This window comes from Hetaerina americana, unplaced genomic scaffold (assembly GCF_022747635.1).
Source record: "Hetaerina americana unplaced genomic scaffold, ioHetAmer1.1.p SCAF_26, whole genome shotgun sequence".
NCBI lineage: Eukaryota > Metazoa > Arthropoda > Insecta > Odonata > Calopterygidae > Hetaerina > Hetaerina americana.
Genome location: NW_027286830.1, coordinates 1386563 through 1404437, shown reverse-complemented (window position 1 = coordinate 1404437; position 17875 = coordinate 1386563).

The following is a 17875-nucleotide window of genomic DNA, read 5'->3' as shown; positions in this document are numbered from 1 at the left end:
GATGAAATTTACGCGGGTAGGGGGAGGGAGGAGGAGGGCGAAGAAAGAAGATGGGGTTTTGAACCTTTGCGAAGACGGGAAATGATAGAAGAATGTTTGAATTTAATGGACATGAATTTTTATATAAGCGCATACACCTTCTTGCGAAAAATTTACAGCTAGTGCAAATTACTTTACGAGCTAAATATTTTTTAAAAATCGGCTGATTTCATACTGTTCATACGTTTAGGGCTACGAGTATTTTTAGTGGCATCAAAATATTCATTTTTGTTTCTCAGGTTCGAGAAATGGCCAGCTTGTTAAAATATGTGTCCAGATGTAATCTTTGTGTTTGATGTCAACTTGTGCAAATTACTTCACGAGCTAAATATTTTTAAAAAATCGGCTGATTTCATACTGTTCATACGTTTAGGGCTACAAGTGTTTTTAGTGGCATCAAAATATTCATTTTTGTTTCTCAGGTTCGAGAAATGGCCAGCTTGTTAAAATATGTGTCCAGATGTAATTGTGTTGGAGTTAAGTTAATAGTGTGGGAAAATTCTGCCTGTAACCTCTTTGAATGTCCATATTGTCATTTTGTTCACCGTTAATGAGACAATAATGATTTTTTAAGGCATTGACATAAGATGAATAAGGACTGTTACTACATCTGACGAAAATGTATTCTCTTTCCCATTAGGCCACATAAACTACATGTATTACGAGTCCTAATTAGTGATCATACGTTAGAAAAAATCATCAGACAGTAAAACAAAATAAATTGCGCGACAGAACAAATGTGATTTTCTCTTGTTCTAACGAGGTGATTCATGTTGGTTTTTACATTTCCTAAAGACATACTTTAACTGGTGAATTGTTAAAACAAAAGTTGGAACAACGATTGGCGTAAATTAGGAAGCTTAAGGGAAAATCCTGTAATTCTGATTATTTTTGGCTAAATATTTTTACGGGAGCCATTCATCACGAACGCCCGGAGCACTTGCACTCTCCTAATTATATAAGATCCGATGTTCTTGCCACTTGCTTAATTATAGATCAAGTAATGCAAGTAGTTGCACGCCACATGACTTTATGATGATTAAAATAAGTAGGGTTACGGCGTGATGGTCATATAAAAAGAATAAAATTCCTTGAAGATGAATGTAGGGGGCATAGGAAAGTTTATCATCGCAGCCTAATCCTTATTAAGCATATTTGGCGAGCAGATCTCAGGAAAAGAAGGGAAGTAAAGGGGATGATATAGAATGGAGGTGACTACTAGTTAATAGACTCAGAATTTAGAGTGGATGATGAAGGTCACTAGAAATTGATGGAAAGAGCTAAACTGTGAGGAAGTGACACTAATTAAATAATGGTTGGTATGGGACGGTTGCGAAGGGATTCTAAGGGAAAGGAATTCCTTGAAAGATAGAGAGTCTCGAGAAAAACATCGATTTTAGAAGAATGAAACATAGGATGTGGAAGTGCGATGTTCACGGAGGAAAACAAGAAAAAAGATGAAGAAGGCAGGGATCGTAGAAGCGGACCAAACATTTTTAAAACCCAAAAAAAATTTGAAAGTGGACAGAATAAAATTCATTTTCAACTTATTATCAATTTCAATTTTCATGCGTAATATTCTGTCGAAATATCATACAGTATGAGTTAAAACAATTTATAAATAATATTGTTTACAATTCATTACAAAGCGGAGAGAATAAGCATTTTACTAAGGCTAATGGAATAAAGAAAGCAATATGAGGAAACGAGATATAGTGAACTGAACCTATTTGCTATAAAATTACTACAAGGATTCAGAATTCATCCATAGAGGAATATGATTCATAATACATGATGAGATAATAGTTCATGAAAATGGTGAACTATATTTGTACACAAACAATGCTAAGCATTATCTCTCTTTAAGCATTTTACTAAATGCAACCTGCCGGCTGACAATTGCCACTAAAGCTGTACTCCTACTCTATAAGTTATACGTATCCACCTTAATCATAATTCCCTCCCAACCTGCGTGCGAAAAAATGGAACATTTCAAAGTTTTTATCATAGCTAAAGCTTTTTTGAGTGCACTGAAACGAAATGGGCAATAAAAAATATCATGGATGTCGCCTAAGAAAAGAGTCAATAGCAAGGAACCTTGATTGATGGATTACTATAGAGAGACAAAAGAGTTTAAATTATATATGTTGGTCTTTGATGGGCAAAAGACAACAGGAGGACATAATTGGGTACGCGTTACATCATATAAGAATGGAAATAACGAGAAGTAGATTGGGAACGGGCTGTCACAACTATATTACGAACTAGTTCTCATCTGATGGAGATTGGGCTGGTGGCTAGTGAACTTGCTTCCCACTCTAAGGGGAAGCAAGTACATTAGCAAGAATTCGAATCCCCGCGGTAACAGATATTTTCAGAAGTGCGCCGATCCCTACTTAGGATGCTACGTGGAGAGCGCTTCAAGTGTAGTTCGCCGTCCTTCCGTTAGACAAGAATTTTGAGTGCGGACCCCCTTGGCGACTTTCATTAAGATGCATTAATGTACATCTCTTTTCACCCCTCCCACATTCAATGAAAAGCCTACCTACGGTGCAAATGACCTCTGCTGTCGGTCGCCTCCCCAAATAGCTAATACCAAACATCACATCTGACCACTGAGGGGACTATAACACGTTAAGTTAGGCGACGTTATAAAATACGATCACTTTATACGAAATCTTTTAAAAATATCATTTCAGAGCTATAAATTGCATTATAATATTTCCTTATGGTTTGATAATGTTTTCCAGCCTAAAAATTGAACTCAATAACATGTATTTTTTTTAAATGCGCCGTAACACAGTCGGTCCTATCGAATTTTGCGTTTTCACGGAAGTCAAAGCTCCGCTGCAATATCAAAGCACAGTTTATTTAAAATTAAGATCTCGAGGTCTCAGCCAGGCGTGCATCTTGTTTTTATGTCGGTGCGCCTTCCGAGCTGACATATAGTATGGTAGGAAGCATCCCCTCTTTTCCGCCGATATATATCGTTGTATATTCTTATACTGAAGGTCCCGTGACTCAGGAGCACGTACAAAATACAAATGCAAATTTTGTATCCGTACACACACACACACATATTTCCTTGTGAGCATGAAAAAAATAAATATATAAGTAATCTTTATTTATATAAATATATCAAATATTTTGATTTACCCACAGTAAAAGCGGAGAGCGTAGGGCGGTTCAAGCCGGAGCGGACAAAAGGGGGTCTAGTGCGTAAGAGTATGGGAAGAGAGAAGGGTCGAGGAGGTAAGGGTTTGCTTGATAAGAGAAAGCGCTAGCGGTGTGAGGGCATGGGGGAAAGGAATGCAAGGAGGCAAGAGTGAAAGGAAGAGAGTGGGAATGGAGGCGGAGGAGGGGGGGGTGAGGAGGGAGGAACATAAAAAGGGAGAAGGGAATTCTCCCTCCCACCGCCATCCACACCACACTCACCCCTCCCTCTCCCCTTCAACCCCTAAACACCCACCCGCCCACCCACCTCCGCCCCGCGAATTCCAACTCTTGCAATTAGAATCGAACCTGGGGCCCAGTTGTGATGAATGGCCGCCGTGACAGGCGTTCTGCCCCTTTTCCGGGGGACGGGGTGCGAGAGAGAGAGAGACAGAGAGTGAGGAAGAGGAGAGGAGGTCGGGAGGGAGGGAGGGAGGCTGGGGTGGAGAGAATAAAAGAGGGTGAGGGAGGGCAAGGGGAGGCTGAGAAGCATTATGGAGGAGGAGGGATTGGGGTGTTCGGGGAGTTACGGGAAGGGTGTCGTGGGAGTGAGAAGCAGACAGAGGGATGGGGCAGGAGGAGTAAGACGTGGGATTGTGGGAGACATGAAAGGAGGAGGTTTCGAGGAGGAGGAAAAGAAGGACTCGGGGGGGGGGAGTGATAGGGTGGGGGGAGGAGAGGTGGCAATGAAGGGAGATTCGAGTGAGGGAGGATCGGAAAAAACTGGAAAGAGGGGAGGGCACTCGAGGATCATGCGAGAAATAGAAAGAGGGCGACCGTTCTTGAATAAGATCTGCGCTCCCTTTAAAAAAGAAAAGACTGCCAAATCGCGCGAAAAAAGAAAATTACGTCACGCAAAAAGCTTTCGCACGGCGCACGCGGTTGAGACGTGGATCGCGTCGCCCAGTTGGAATGGGGGATGACACGTGGGTTGGATAGGGGAGGAGGAGAGGGAGAGAGAGAGAGGGAAAAAAAGTTTGAACCATACAACTATATAAATTTCCCCTTCCCCCATCCTCTATTTCCACTTTGGACGGCGGCGTCTCATTCGTATCGATCGAATTGAAAGGGAATCGAATGGTAATCGACGAATATACGCGGGACACATTTCGCTCAGCTACATCGCACCGGCGGGGGATACGGGAGGGTAGTGCGAAAGGGGGAGGGGAGCCAAGGGGGATAAATAAAAAAACAACTGACGGATAGCTTTTTGGGGGCTTGGTGGAAGGGGTCGGGGAAGGTGGGGGGGAGAGGGAAGTGGGAGTGTGTCAGTGTGGAGGAGAGATAAGAGTGGGGTAGGGGGAGGAACGTGTGGAGCATGAGGAGGGGGATGGGGAGGTGGGATGGGGGAGAGAGAGAGGGAGGGGGTCGAAGCGAGCGGCGACATATTTATTAGTTCCGGATCCCGCCACCTGCCGCGCTGGTGCGTAGCAGGTGCGCTGCCTAAATCTGTGGAGTGAAGGAGGAACGGAGGAGGGAAGTGAGTGGCGGATTAAGAGGAGGGAAACGAGTAGGGGAGGGGGAAGCTGCGTAGGGGGGAGGAGAGAGGTGGGCACGTCACGTGGTACCGAGCAGGCGGGCGGTGCCGGGCGTGGGCGGCATTGGTTGAGGGGGGTACCAGTGAGGGAGGAAAACCAATTGGTCGGGGAGGTGAGTGAGGGAAGGGGACCCGCGCCTCCCTCTAACAGTCCACCGCATACAATCTGGGAGCCCCCGACCATCCGCAACACCCCTCTACGCCCCTTCTTTCCCGAAACCCCCCCCCACACACCCACACACGCGGACACGCACACATTTCCCCCTATGCATGTCCCTTACTAGATCCGCCTCCTCCTGAACCCTACCGTCGTTTCTCAGACGACAAGATCCCATCCCCACCTTTCGCAAGCTTCCTCTCCGGCCCCGCACCACTCCGAACCCTTTGTTTTATCCTCCATACCGTGCGAGCCTCCGCGCCCTATTTAATCAAAGTCCAGGTTCGGCATGAGCCGGCCCACCATACCCAAACCCACCCCTCTTGCCTCCCCCCATCTCCTCATCCTCGCTCTCTCCTGGCTCCTCCGCCTATAATCCTCAGCCGCGGAGGCGTCCAGGGGGAGGGACGAGTTTTCTTTCCTTCCACAAGCTCGCGAGACTTGAAATTGTCCACTAGCCATCAGACGGATAATGCCGGCTCCCATTCGTAGAAGAACGCCCTAGATGTTTTTACAGGCTGGGTAAACGGTCTATGAACACGACCACGGAGCTGCATTGAGTGAGGAAAGTTCTAATGGCCTAGAATCTTTGAACAGAGACGTTTAGAAAGCATTACTGAATTACTTAAATATGAATACATAAACGCAACGTTTCAATTAACAGACACTCTTTATTTGAGGAAAGACCATGAACGCCGGCTGAAGGATTTGATATGTGGTCTGGATATGTATGAATCGTAAAATTGAACTTATAGTATGGGAAAAGGAATAGGAGCTAGATAGGATGGTAGGTAGCAAAAAAAGGGTGAAGAAGGTAGACAACTTGGGGGAGATATTAAGAGGAAAGGGACCGAAGAGATTTGTAGTCTATTATCTAGAAAGAAAGTAAGGGAGCTGGAGATGAAGCAGGATGACAATAGGCCTTCATGATGGTTAGAAAATATGCAGAAAACATGAGGACATGAAGAAGAGAATACCCTATGGGATGACACGTTTAATGTTTATGCGAATTAGCAATGTCTCCGGAATTCATAACGATGACTGTTGACATTATGTTTCAGGAAAATTAAGGAAACTTCCGCTGATTTCACTACTATTGTTGATTCCAACCTGCTGTTTGGGAAAACTCAAGGCAAATTCCCCAACTTCTACTCTCGGATTGGCGATTATCGGGAACAAGCTCGCGATTCGAGCAAATATGTGACACCATCCTAATAATCTAGTTCTCCTTATTCCCTGCGTAATTTATAAACCATATTCGCATACTTCCGTCAGATCGAAGGGAGAGTTCATGCACAGGCTTCCATGAACCGTGACCCGCGTTCAATCCTCATTCGGTTCACTAAATCTTGTCTAACACTATGACCTTATGGGATCTCAGCTATTTGAGGGAGGAACATTGATCCCATCTCAAGCATCGACTCCGATAGTGACAGTAAAATATTTAGGAATGTTTTTTTGCGTTAATGTTGAGGATTATTTATGATTCTAAGTGAATTACATTACTTCATGTTCTACATTTCTCTTCGACAAGGCTTGCTTAAACTAATTCACATCTTCATCGGCGCTAAACAAAGTAGCAAAATTATCATACTTAATACTTCATCATTATTATTATTTTAACGGTTAAGGTAGGTTTTAGACCTACACAGACTATGCAACAGTATAGCGTAACATTTATATTTTCCAGCAAAACACAAACAGATATCCCACGCTAAAATAGGCCCCTCTTAAATTCCGCATATTTCCTTCACTCTGTCCAACATGCTTATCTTGCGTTTTTACCTCCTCAACCCAAACATATCGCATTGACTTTCCAAAGCACTCAGCAATGCTCAAAAGCTCTTGTCTGACTGGCAAACCAAAGCCAGAATTGAACACATACCTTTTATTTGGTCAACTTCGAAAATAGCTTAACTGAAATGAAGTCACTGTATAAACAATATTTCAAAGAGTCCTTTTCGCCATTTATCGTTTCACTAATTTTAAGTACATAAAACTTGGTGTCACTTTAAAAATCCGTTTGCCAGGAAATTTTTCAAATGTTTTCACGCTCAATGATAATACATCTTTGCTTATTACATCATAATATAATGCAAACGGTGCAATACTATATAGCACCAATTGCATCTAAGATTATATAAGTGTCCAACAAAGTGGTGGACACCGTTCATTCAACAGATATTTATAAAATGAGCAGCACCTTCATTTAATACTTAATTCATTTTTTAGATAAAGAGAGAGAACCGGCACCGTAAGTGGCATCAGTCTCTCTACTTGCATAATGCATCAATTATTTCATTAATGCATCATTTATTCCCATCAAACGCCCAATTAGAAGAAAGGCAGTGGTTTCTGATTTGTATAAATTAATTTTATAATATAATGCACTTAGCAATTTACATACAACTTTTTTAATTGTATGACGATTTTCAAGGTACATTACATCATAATCAAATACCTACAATTTTTTCTTTCAATCACAATATTATTTTAACATTACACTATTACGTAAACAGGTTAACATAGTTAATGCTACTCGGTGATAAAATGATATGCGTCGAAACATGTTGTAGAATCAATACATACTAGTACGAATGTTCATCCGCGAAGCGTCCCATCTAAAAGACGCCACTTGTTCCTAAACCGACCTTCGCTCAGGCCTCAAGCTATGATAGAGATATCACTAAAAATGTGGTCACCTTCCAAATTAAAACCTAGTAGCTATGTAACAGAAGTCAGGGTATTGGTTACATTAACCGTCCAGCACCCTTGATTCATGAAGTCACACGTTACCGGAGACCATCGCTTTCGGGCCTGTTACTTTCCCCTCCCAATTATCGTTCCCTCCATTCTCCCTACGTCACTCTCTTCCTTCAGTCATCTTATCCTCCATCATCCCTCCGGTGCCTCTCTTGATATCGCCCGCCACGGGTCTTACGTCCTTCACTCAAGCCTTATATTTGGGAGTCACAGGTGTAACGACTCCTGCGTGGTTGGCCATGACATGTATCCGAAATTAATTCATTCTTATGCCTCCCTTTCTTGCCAACGGCTCGTGGCTCGGTTGAAGTCAGGGGGCTGTCATGTGTTAATGGCTCTCCCTTAAGGCACGGCAAATGAGATCGTACAATGAGCCACAACAATCCATCGGCTTTCATAAGAATACGTATTTCCTTCAGCTGTAGCAGAGATAAATTTTTAATATTTTATTTTCAATAAAAACTGTGTATTATGACTTTTTCAGGGATATTGAAATGGAGGGATGGGAACTCCACTACTTCCAGCCGTGCTCCAAAAAAAACACCAGTTGAAAAAATGTATATATAGTAAAATGGACAATATTTCGTTTCCTTCAAATATAATTCCGCTTAACGGAACATATTTCGTTCCATAAAGTCAGATTAGCTGAGTAGCCCAATATTGTCCAAGCGGGTATTCGGGACTCTCTCGGTATGGCAACCGCCAGTGAAATTGTATACTATCCCCACAACTCCAGTGCTTTAATAGATACGTCTAAAATTGCATTCAGAATAACAATTTTCTCTGAAAGAATTGCTAGCCAAATTACATAACTTTCAGACCGAGAAAAACTGGTGAAGTTTTTGATACCAATTCGTAAGATTTATTTGTACGAATATTAGCTGAATATACCAGAACCTCTCACACAAAGTTGTTCAATAAGAAAACATACGAGGGTCATCCGGAAAGTAGTACCCGTTCTGCCTTCTCTGAGCCAAGTTGCGTGACGCTAGCATTCATTGCCTGTGTTGTTTCTGTGATTGTTTACAATGTTTAAAAAAATTGAGAACGCCGCCAGTTGTGAAGTGAGGGCAGTGATTAAATTCCTCAATGCAAGAAACGTTCGCCCATGTGATATTCATCGCCAATTAAAGGAGGTGTATGGAGACAATGTAATGGACGAGTCGTCTGTTCGGCGGTGGTGTCGCAACTTCAACATGGGGAGGGGGAACACACACGACGATGAGCGTTCGGGGAGACCGTCTGTCATTACAGACCAACTGGTGAGCTCAGTTGACGAATTCGTGAGGAACGATCGGCGCGTCACAATTGATGACATCTGTGAGCATTTTCCCAATGTTTCTCGAACAATTGTTCATGAAATTGTTAAAAACCATCTGCATTATGCAAAAATTTGTGCAAGATGGGTCCCTCGCGTATCTCAATGAGCTGGCGGCGAAGGACTATGCAGCAGGAATACAGAAACTTGTCACACGTTATGACAAATGCCTTAATTTGCTTGGAGATTATGTTGAGAAGTAGTTTAAAGTATCCTCTTTCAAATAAAATTTTTTATGTTTGTTAATATTTACTTTTGTCTTTTTATTTCACGAACGGGTACTACTTTCCGGATGACCCTCGTACAATCATAACCTCTATTATTATGATGACTATTTTAATCTTCAACAAAAAGGTCACAGAGTAATTGTGACAACCAGTTATGCTCAATGTTTACATTCCTCGTCACACACAAAAGCCATTCATAGTACTCACCAAAGCTGAGAGAGCGGATTTGAGGGGAAGGGATAGTTTTCAAACTCACGTTGGGGTCTAAGACCCCTTATAAATTGGATTAAAATTTGTTATTATCTCAGAGAAATTTATCAACTAGGGGGATTTTAGTATTCTTTTTTTCATATATTAACCACAGCAATCTGCCCAGAGATTGGTTTGAAAGGCGATGGTAGAACTCACATCTAACTAAGTGCTACGGAGCGGGCGATCACAGTTCTGAACCAATCAGGATAGAGGTGGGGTAAGCACCTGTCCCAATTCCGTCTCCGGTTTCCCATAGATATCTAGTACTCGAAAAAGTACCCAGCTTGGGCAAACCAGGGGTCTGGGGGGGTCTTCCATTTGGTAGCCGAACGGTCTATCTATTATGGTTTCACAATTTCCACTGTGTATTTATTCATGAAATGAAGATTTTTTTCATTGCAGTATTGAGAATTTTGCTCTTCCTTCAGAAGAATGCATACCCTTAAAAAATGGTCTAAATTTTTTTAATTCAACCGTTATTAATTTATCGCAAGATTTAATATGCAAATGTCAAATCTAACATCTCTTAAAAGAGAAATGTCAAGTTGCGCCAGGTTTTATGAATTTCACAGCCAATAATCTCGATGCATCGGGAAAATCATCTGATACGTTATTTTTACTTATACACTTCTTTATAGGAAGATAATTCTAGATGTATTACTTTTTCCTTGCAAAGTCAAAGGACACAAGTATAGAATACGGGCGGATCTTGATACAAGGACAGTTATCCAGACGATGACATATATTTGCTTGTACCTATCTGAATAGAGGATGTTGTACAGACTCCTTTGACCAGAAGGAGATTGTCAAAATCTAATTTTGAGCCAAGAAAATGAGAAGACTGTAAGATAATAAAAATCAATAAAATGATAGCCCAGCGCAAAATGAATGATAAATCTTGTGAAAAAATATAGCATTGCATAGCAACGATCATAAAACCATTTGCATTGCAGTTAATTATATCCGTGACTTCACATTTGAAATATTATTTTTTTAATTCTAAAAATCGCAAATAGAAATCATACCTTTCAATTCCATGAAAAATCTTAATAAAATAACTTGAAGGTTTATAATTTCCAACAAACTTCCCACTGAAAATTGCGTGAAGGATAAAATATGGGATAACCTTTCAGTAAATAATTTATTGTATTTCAATAAAAGGCAAACTTGTAGAAATATTCGTTCCTTAGCTAACCCTTCATATATTATTCTTATTGTGCGATTCGATTCTCACTCATAGACTTATTAGATTAATTTTTCCCAACATTGAAAGACGCTTTAGGGGCCGACAGATGAATGGCTCTCTTCGTGTTAGTTTTAATTGGAGCAACTTGCACGCATAAAAGGATGCGCTGCGGAGCTAGATGGCCGCCACATTGTCACGCCGATTCCGCCGCCCCTACCCATTCCCTTAACCGCTAACAGCACTCCCCGAGTTCATTCATATCCTCCTAAATTATGCACCGCACCTGCTCCGCGCGGTCTCTCCCCCTCTTCCCTTCCTCCCACCACGGCCCGCCAAGAAATGTACGTCCAAAACTAACAGGTTCACCACCTCCCTCCACTCCCTGCCTCCGCAATTCCTTCCTCAAAGACCCTTACGGAAAAATAACCCAGTTGACACTCCATCGACTTCCCTACTTGGATTTGTCAACGTACCTTTCCTCGCCCTCCTGCATTTTTCTCCCCAATCCATCACTTGCACTTCGCGCAACCGTCGCACGGAATAGCTTGACTGCTGCAAGAGGAGCAAAAAACGGTTCCTCCTCCGTTATCGAGCACTTCCCCAACCATTATTGCTCACTCGCCGTCAATTGTATTGCTCCTGCTGAGAGTTTAGTTTTCCCCTTTACAATCTCATCCCTTCCAAGAACCCTTGTAAGCGCTTTAGTCTTCGTGTAAGGAAACACCTCCCAGAAAAGATGTGGAGCGTTTATTGCAGTCACATTTTCGATTGTAAATACAGCTAAATCAATTAACCTAAAATGACCTAAGCTGACTTACTTCGGATGTCCCAATGAGGGTGGTTTGGTGGCCAAGTGGGTAGAGTTCGGCTACTGGCCGGAGGATCTGAGATTCAAAACCCTGGATAGACCAATAAACCAAGTGTTACGATTTCCTAACCACACGAACTCCGTGGAGAATGGAATAGTTGAAGATGGAAAGGAACTGACATCAATTGGTGCTATTATTAATTTTTCAATTCCAAACACCATAAGACTTGGTTCAAGGAGAGTCTCAGCCTCACCGATGAAAACCAACTTTCGTGTGGATTAATATACTGACCCCAATTACTTTGAGTTTTCTATCGTGTTGGACTTCTCATACTTTTCCTTCAAGTCCTTGAGAAAAAAGCATACCCTAGAAATCTTAGTAGGCTGAACTTAACAGTTTCAGGCTTAACTAGGTGGGATTCCTTCACGATGAGTTGTAGTAGTTTTTATGGCAGGCGACCGACAGCTAAGGTCATTTCGGATGGATGGGAAAGGAAGATTGGATAGAAACCCGGTGTCGGCATTAGCCTACTCTTGTCGAAAGGGCGCCAAGGGGTCCGCAGTTTAACGTCCCATCCGACGGACGTCGTACTCACTCAAAGTGCTCTCCACAAAGTACCTCAAGTAGGGATCTGGATACCGCTGAAAAATGTTTTTTATCTCCAGGATTTGAACCCGGGCCCTCTCAGTGGGAAGCTTGAACGTTAGCCACCAAACCCTCTCGATACCCTCAAAGATATCACAATATAGGTTATTACCCAAATCTCAATTTTATTTACAGTAATGTACATCGTACATTCCTTTCAATGAATTCCTCGCAAAGGTAAATATGCCATTTTAGTGTATGTTACATGTGAACTCAACTGTATACAAGGCTCTTCAGCAATTAATTTTAAAATGATAATTTTTTGCAGCTTACGGGCATATAGAATTGAATATAGAATTAAGAAAATAGAATATAGAATTGCAAATAATCGTGCTGGTGTCTCAAAGCCAACGCTTAGTCTGTTTGTGGAAATTTATCATAACGCTTTTTTGGCATAGAAAAGATTTCAATGGTGTGCAATACGTTTCGACAAAAAATCAATTACATAGATTGCGCATTTTGGCACATTATCAGATTAGATTGTTCGATTAATAAATGGTTACAAAATATGAAAGTTCTAAGATAAAGAATTTAAAAATACTAATATCATAAAAGTTACAATGATTTGAAGTAAATATAACACAATTTTTTAAGTAGACATTAATACTCTTCAAATCTGAATTAAGAGGAAGGTAGATATAAAGGTTATTACGACAACGTTGCATGAGTTATGATTGTATGAGTGGTAGAAATTTTTGACTAGGCCCAACATTGCGGAACGAAGAGGTAGGAATCGTCATAGTGGCTTAATATCCGTTATGAACCATGTGGCGCAATTAACTATTAAATAAGAAAAGAAAATTATTTATATTGTTCTTCCTATATTGATATTGTGAATAAACATTATTTAGAAAAATAAAACACTCCATATTTTGATAGTGTATGTAATGAGTCGTTATAACTACAACCTCATGTACTAGAATTTACTCCGCAGGACATTCCATTGAACATTTCACCACTTGCGTTTTGACAAACAGTATTATAAAAATAGCTCACGTAATCCTCCGCCAGATAAAGGTGTAATTTGTGAGGCAGAAGTTACATATACCGACCCATTTGCATTCAACCAGTTTCCACGTTCGTCACATTTCCTCAATATTTATTCCTCTAAAAAGTGGAAATAAGAAAGCTATTATATCGCTTCGTAAACAAATTATGCTTGTCTAACGATATTTTTATTCCCAAATGTTTTCGATAGGCAATAATTGAAATGTAAGGAGGCCGAGTGATAATGACGAGAAAAATAGATAATACCTCATGAACAGAGGAACTGGTATTTACTTGCCACGTCAGCCGGTAGCTAAATAGAAAAAGGAAATTTAGACTATGGATCATAATTTTTTTATAGATCGATCATCAACAATAATCCGTTAGAGTATTCGAGTCTCCGGGAATTATACAAAATGTTATTCGCAGTTAATTTTCGCTGAAATAAAATTCACATCTCCGTGACCGGTGGAATTAAAACTAATTTTTTAGCTCAGTAGGTCTTTAATGACCAATTAACTTTAAAGCACGCATTGTTTCTGCCGGATGAATATATCCTTCCCGTTCAGTGAAGGGGACAAACTTCTTTATTGGTGTAAAACACTTGACTCCCTTCCATTAATTAAAGTATGATATCCCATAAAATAAAGCTGATGTTAAAGGTTCTAAGGGGTACATTCCTGCACGGTCTCAAAAAATATTTTTAAGTACCCAGTATATATTAAATTAAAATGAAGAAAAAGGGAAAGGAACTCATTAATGGTATTTTGTTGTAGTTGTGTATAACTTGAATATTACCTAGATCATTTTTGATTTACACATTAAATATATTTATAATCACTTAGGCATTAGCAATGAAATTTGCACACATTATACTACGTGAAATATTTGATTGGATGAACTTTCTAATGCTAACATGACAATCATTTAGGAAATATAACCCACTAAGTGGACGTTCATACCAATAGAGGTACCACATTTGGGAATTATATTTGCCTTTCAAATTACCATTACAGCGTATCAGTCACTTAAGAATACCACAAATCGATATAATAGGTACTCCACTAATCGCCTAACTAATATAATAAGAAATCATCGGATTGAAATTGTATATGCGTTAGGAGATTCTCTATTAAGGACCATGGAAATGTATCAGGATTTCTCTGCTTGCTTCATTAGAGAGGTTTATAGCAGCCATTTTTGAAACCTATGTTTTAGTGAAGACTGCGTAAATACAATAGTGGTGAAAAGTCAGTTTTGATAGTTACGTAAGAGGGGTAGAGTTATTCGTTAAGTCACGTGAAGTAGAGAATAGCTCGGAGTATCTTACCCCGGGGAAATGGAAAATACAAGATAACATACCCTAGGTATAGAATGAAAAAAGACGAAGAGATGATTGAAAAACAATTAATTAGGAGATAAAAAAGCTTCAGTTAGGCGTTTAAGCAAGGAATTGCAATTGGAGCTGAGAGAAATTCAACACCAAGGTGATAATATCAAAGATGAATGATGAACAAAGGATATAGATATCCTCAAGGGCTAATAAGAATAAGTTGAATATGAAAGTACAAGACAATGAAAGCAAGTTGAACATTTCGCGGAGCAGGGCACATGTTTGCAGGATAATTGGTGTAGCAGTAATTATTTACGAAAAATAAGGGATTGCACAAAAAATATTTAAGAAGACGTAAGAATTCATGGCATGAGCTCCGGGTGAAATACAAAGAGATTAAATGAAGAATTGTTAGTTTCAAAGAGAGGAAAGAGAATGAGCAGATAATAAACGCTTCTTAGATGAGGGTAGGATGAAGAATAAAAAAACGGGCTGAATAGACAAGTAGGGCACGAAAAAATCGAGGAAGAGCTACAAAGAAACGTCGATAAAATACCAAAGTTAGTCTTAATATCCTATAATTAGCTGTAAGGAAGAAGGTCATAAAGCGGTTGATACAATACAAACACATCAACAAAAATTAATTTCAAACTGACATGGGAAAATATAATATTGATTCCAAGATAAATTAAAAATTATGATGAATAGATAAAATAGACACTGACACAAAAACGAAATCCAAATGGTGGAAAATACCGTAGCTACTGCCGTAGGATAAAATTACAGAAGGAAGAATAAATTTTGATTTTGTGAAAATGCCCCGAAGGATAATTATCATAATGAAGGGAGGAAGCGAAAAAATTTCGGAAGCCGATTACGAACGAACCGTCAAAAACAAGCGCTGGTAGTCATAAGGTTAACAAAGCTACTCTTCCTCTTTGCTCTTAATTTTTATATGATCATTACGTGTATATTTCACATCGGTATTCATACAATAATACAAACAGCAAAATATCTCGAATATTTCTACCAAAATATCAAATAGTAATAAATCATCTACCCATTACATATAATACGTTTGTCTCAAATGTAGTATGACTTATTTTTTCCGAGATAGACGGACGGCGGTTTCTCTGGCTGGGTTCGTGGGATGGGAGTCTCAGGAAAGGCTGGAGGCCGGTGATAGTTGGCTTCTAGCCTTTGAAGAGTGAGAATCGCTCGGTTGCGAAACCTCTATAATGTGACTAGTCACCCTTCGTCATGAACCGGCTATCGGAAGAGCACTATGCCATCAAATTTTGGGTGATACTGACCAAAACCGGGGAAGAGACTCTTAACATGCTCAAGGCGGCTCATGGTGATAACGCCATGGGTAGATCGGGTATTTTTGAGTGGCACAAATTGTTTCGGGATGGTAGAGAAAATGCTGTAGACGCCGAACGCTCAGGATGTCCTTCGACCTCAAAAAGTGACGAAAATCTTGCTAAAGTGAAGGCTTTGTTGGACTGGGATTGATTGGGTTGAGTGTTTGCATGGTTTCTGATGAACCTGACATCCCCAAACTTATGAGCATCGACTTGTGACTGAAAATATGGGCATGGGAACGTAGTGTGCGAAGTTGGTGCCGCGAGCGCTCTCGGACGAACAAAAGGAAACTCGCCTGCGGATCTGCCAAGAGCTTCTCGACCATGTGAGTGAGGATTTAAATTCTTTAGACAATGCCCCACCAGACTTCATCCTCTTCCCACATTCCAAATCCATTCCGAAGGACGTCACCATGGCTCGGTGGAAGCGTTACAAGAGGCCGTGACGAGAGAGCTTAGTAGTATTTAGTGCGCCGCCTTTCAGAAGGCGTACGGGGCGTGGAAAACCCTCTGGTAGCGGTGTGTGGCCGCATTTTGAAGAATTTTGAGGTAATGTATCCATTTAGGCGATAATTCTTTTAATCGACTGAGTCCTACTACTTTTGGGACAGACCTTGTAGTAATAGTACTTTGGACATTCCACACATTCGTTCCCGAGTATGTTAAATATATGAAGTAAAGTTGAATATAGTAAAGTTAAATATATATGTTACATATATGGAGTCCTCCGGAATTAAATCTATCTTCGCCTATTCCTCTTTGCTCAAAATTCCCAGCGGTGAAACTGAGAGTAGAGAGAACTAGTCGCAAAGCGAATGCCTAAAACGTGGGATGAGGAGAGATGCAGCAAGAAAAATGTGGAAGGGAAGGAGAAGAACGGGGGAGTGGGATGGTAAAACAGTTCAGAATAAGGAGTGACTACACGCATTTACTCACGAGTGTAAAGAGAGAGGGGCGGATGGAGAGAAGAAATATGGCGCCGCGGCGGGGAAGGAGGAATTCCAATCCGAGTTAGGTCTGCCCTATACAACCCCCCTGCTTCAACGATTCGCACGGTATACGGCCCGTGGGAGGGAGAAAGGAGAGGGAAGGGGCCCGTCCCAAACCTCTTTCCCTTCACCGCCCTCCCTCTCCCTCATCCCACCGCCCAGCTACCACCGCCGACACGCGGGCGCACGAGGGGGTGTTGGGGCCTCATCTGGCACTCTTGGAGCCCGAGAACCTATCCCACCTTTCCGATGGAACCCCCTGACTCCTTCCCTGTTCCCTAACAGCCCCACCACTTCACAGGAAGGCCCGTCCGTGCCCACACCCGAGGATGCAAACCCTCTCGAAGCAGAAAAACCATTCCGAAGTCCAGCTCCTTGCCCCCGTCAACGAACGATTCGACCCGTACACTCTCCCACCCAACTTCGATTCACTATTAAAACAAAGAAATGACTGGGGGAAAATAAAAAGCTTAACATATCAAAATTTTATAAATATCTAATTAAATCTCAATAGTTTAACAAATATCAGCCGAGGCTATTCGATTCTAACTTATCCCTTTGGACTTCACATACAGAGACAAATAATAAGCCGGTAAAAGACCATTACGATCCATCTTTTTTGCGAGGCTTTTGATTCAGCCTAAAGCTAATATTAAGGCATAGGAATTAGAAGCTCCGGTAAAGTTTTTCTACATGTTACATGCAAAGTAATGAGCGACACTCATTACTTTGCACGTAAAGAGTCATGTATCTGCAGAAATTAACATTTTTCTTATGCCGAAAACAGAAATTCACCAGAGAAATAGAAATAAAAGTGTCGTGGCAATCAGATCAATTCGCACGAATTCTTGTCGCTCGTGCTTGATGGTGCGATTTTCTTTCGCGAGAATTTCCGCAATTTGTCCTCTTTTAAATAGTTTGTAAGTTTCAAGGTGGAATGGTGAGCTGATGCATTCCTATCTATTCCTATCTTATCCATTCCTGTCTTAAGGCAAGAATTTTAACTAACGTACAATAAAATACTTGCGGCGTAGAATTTAAAAATTAACGATTAAA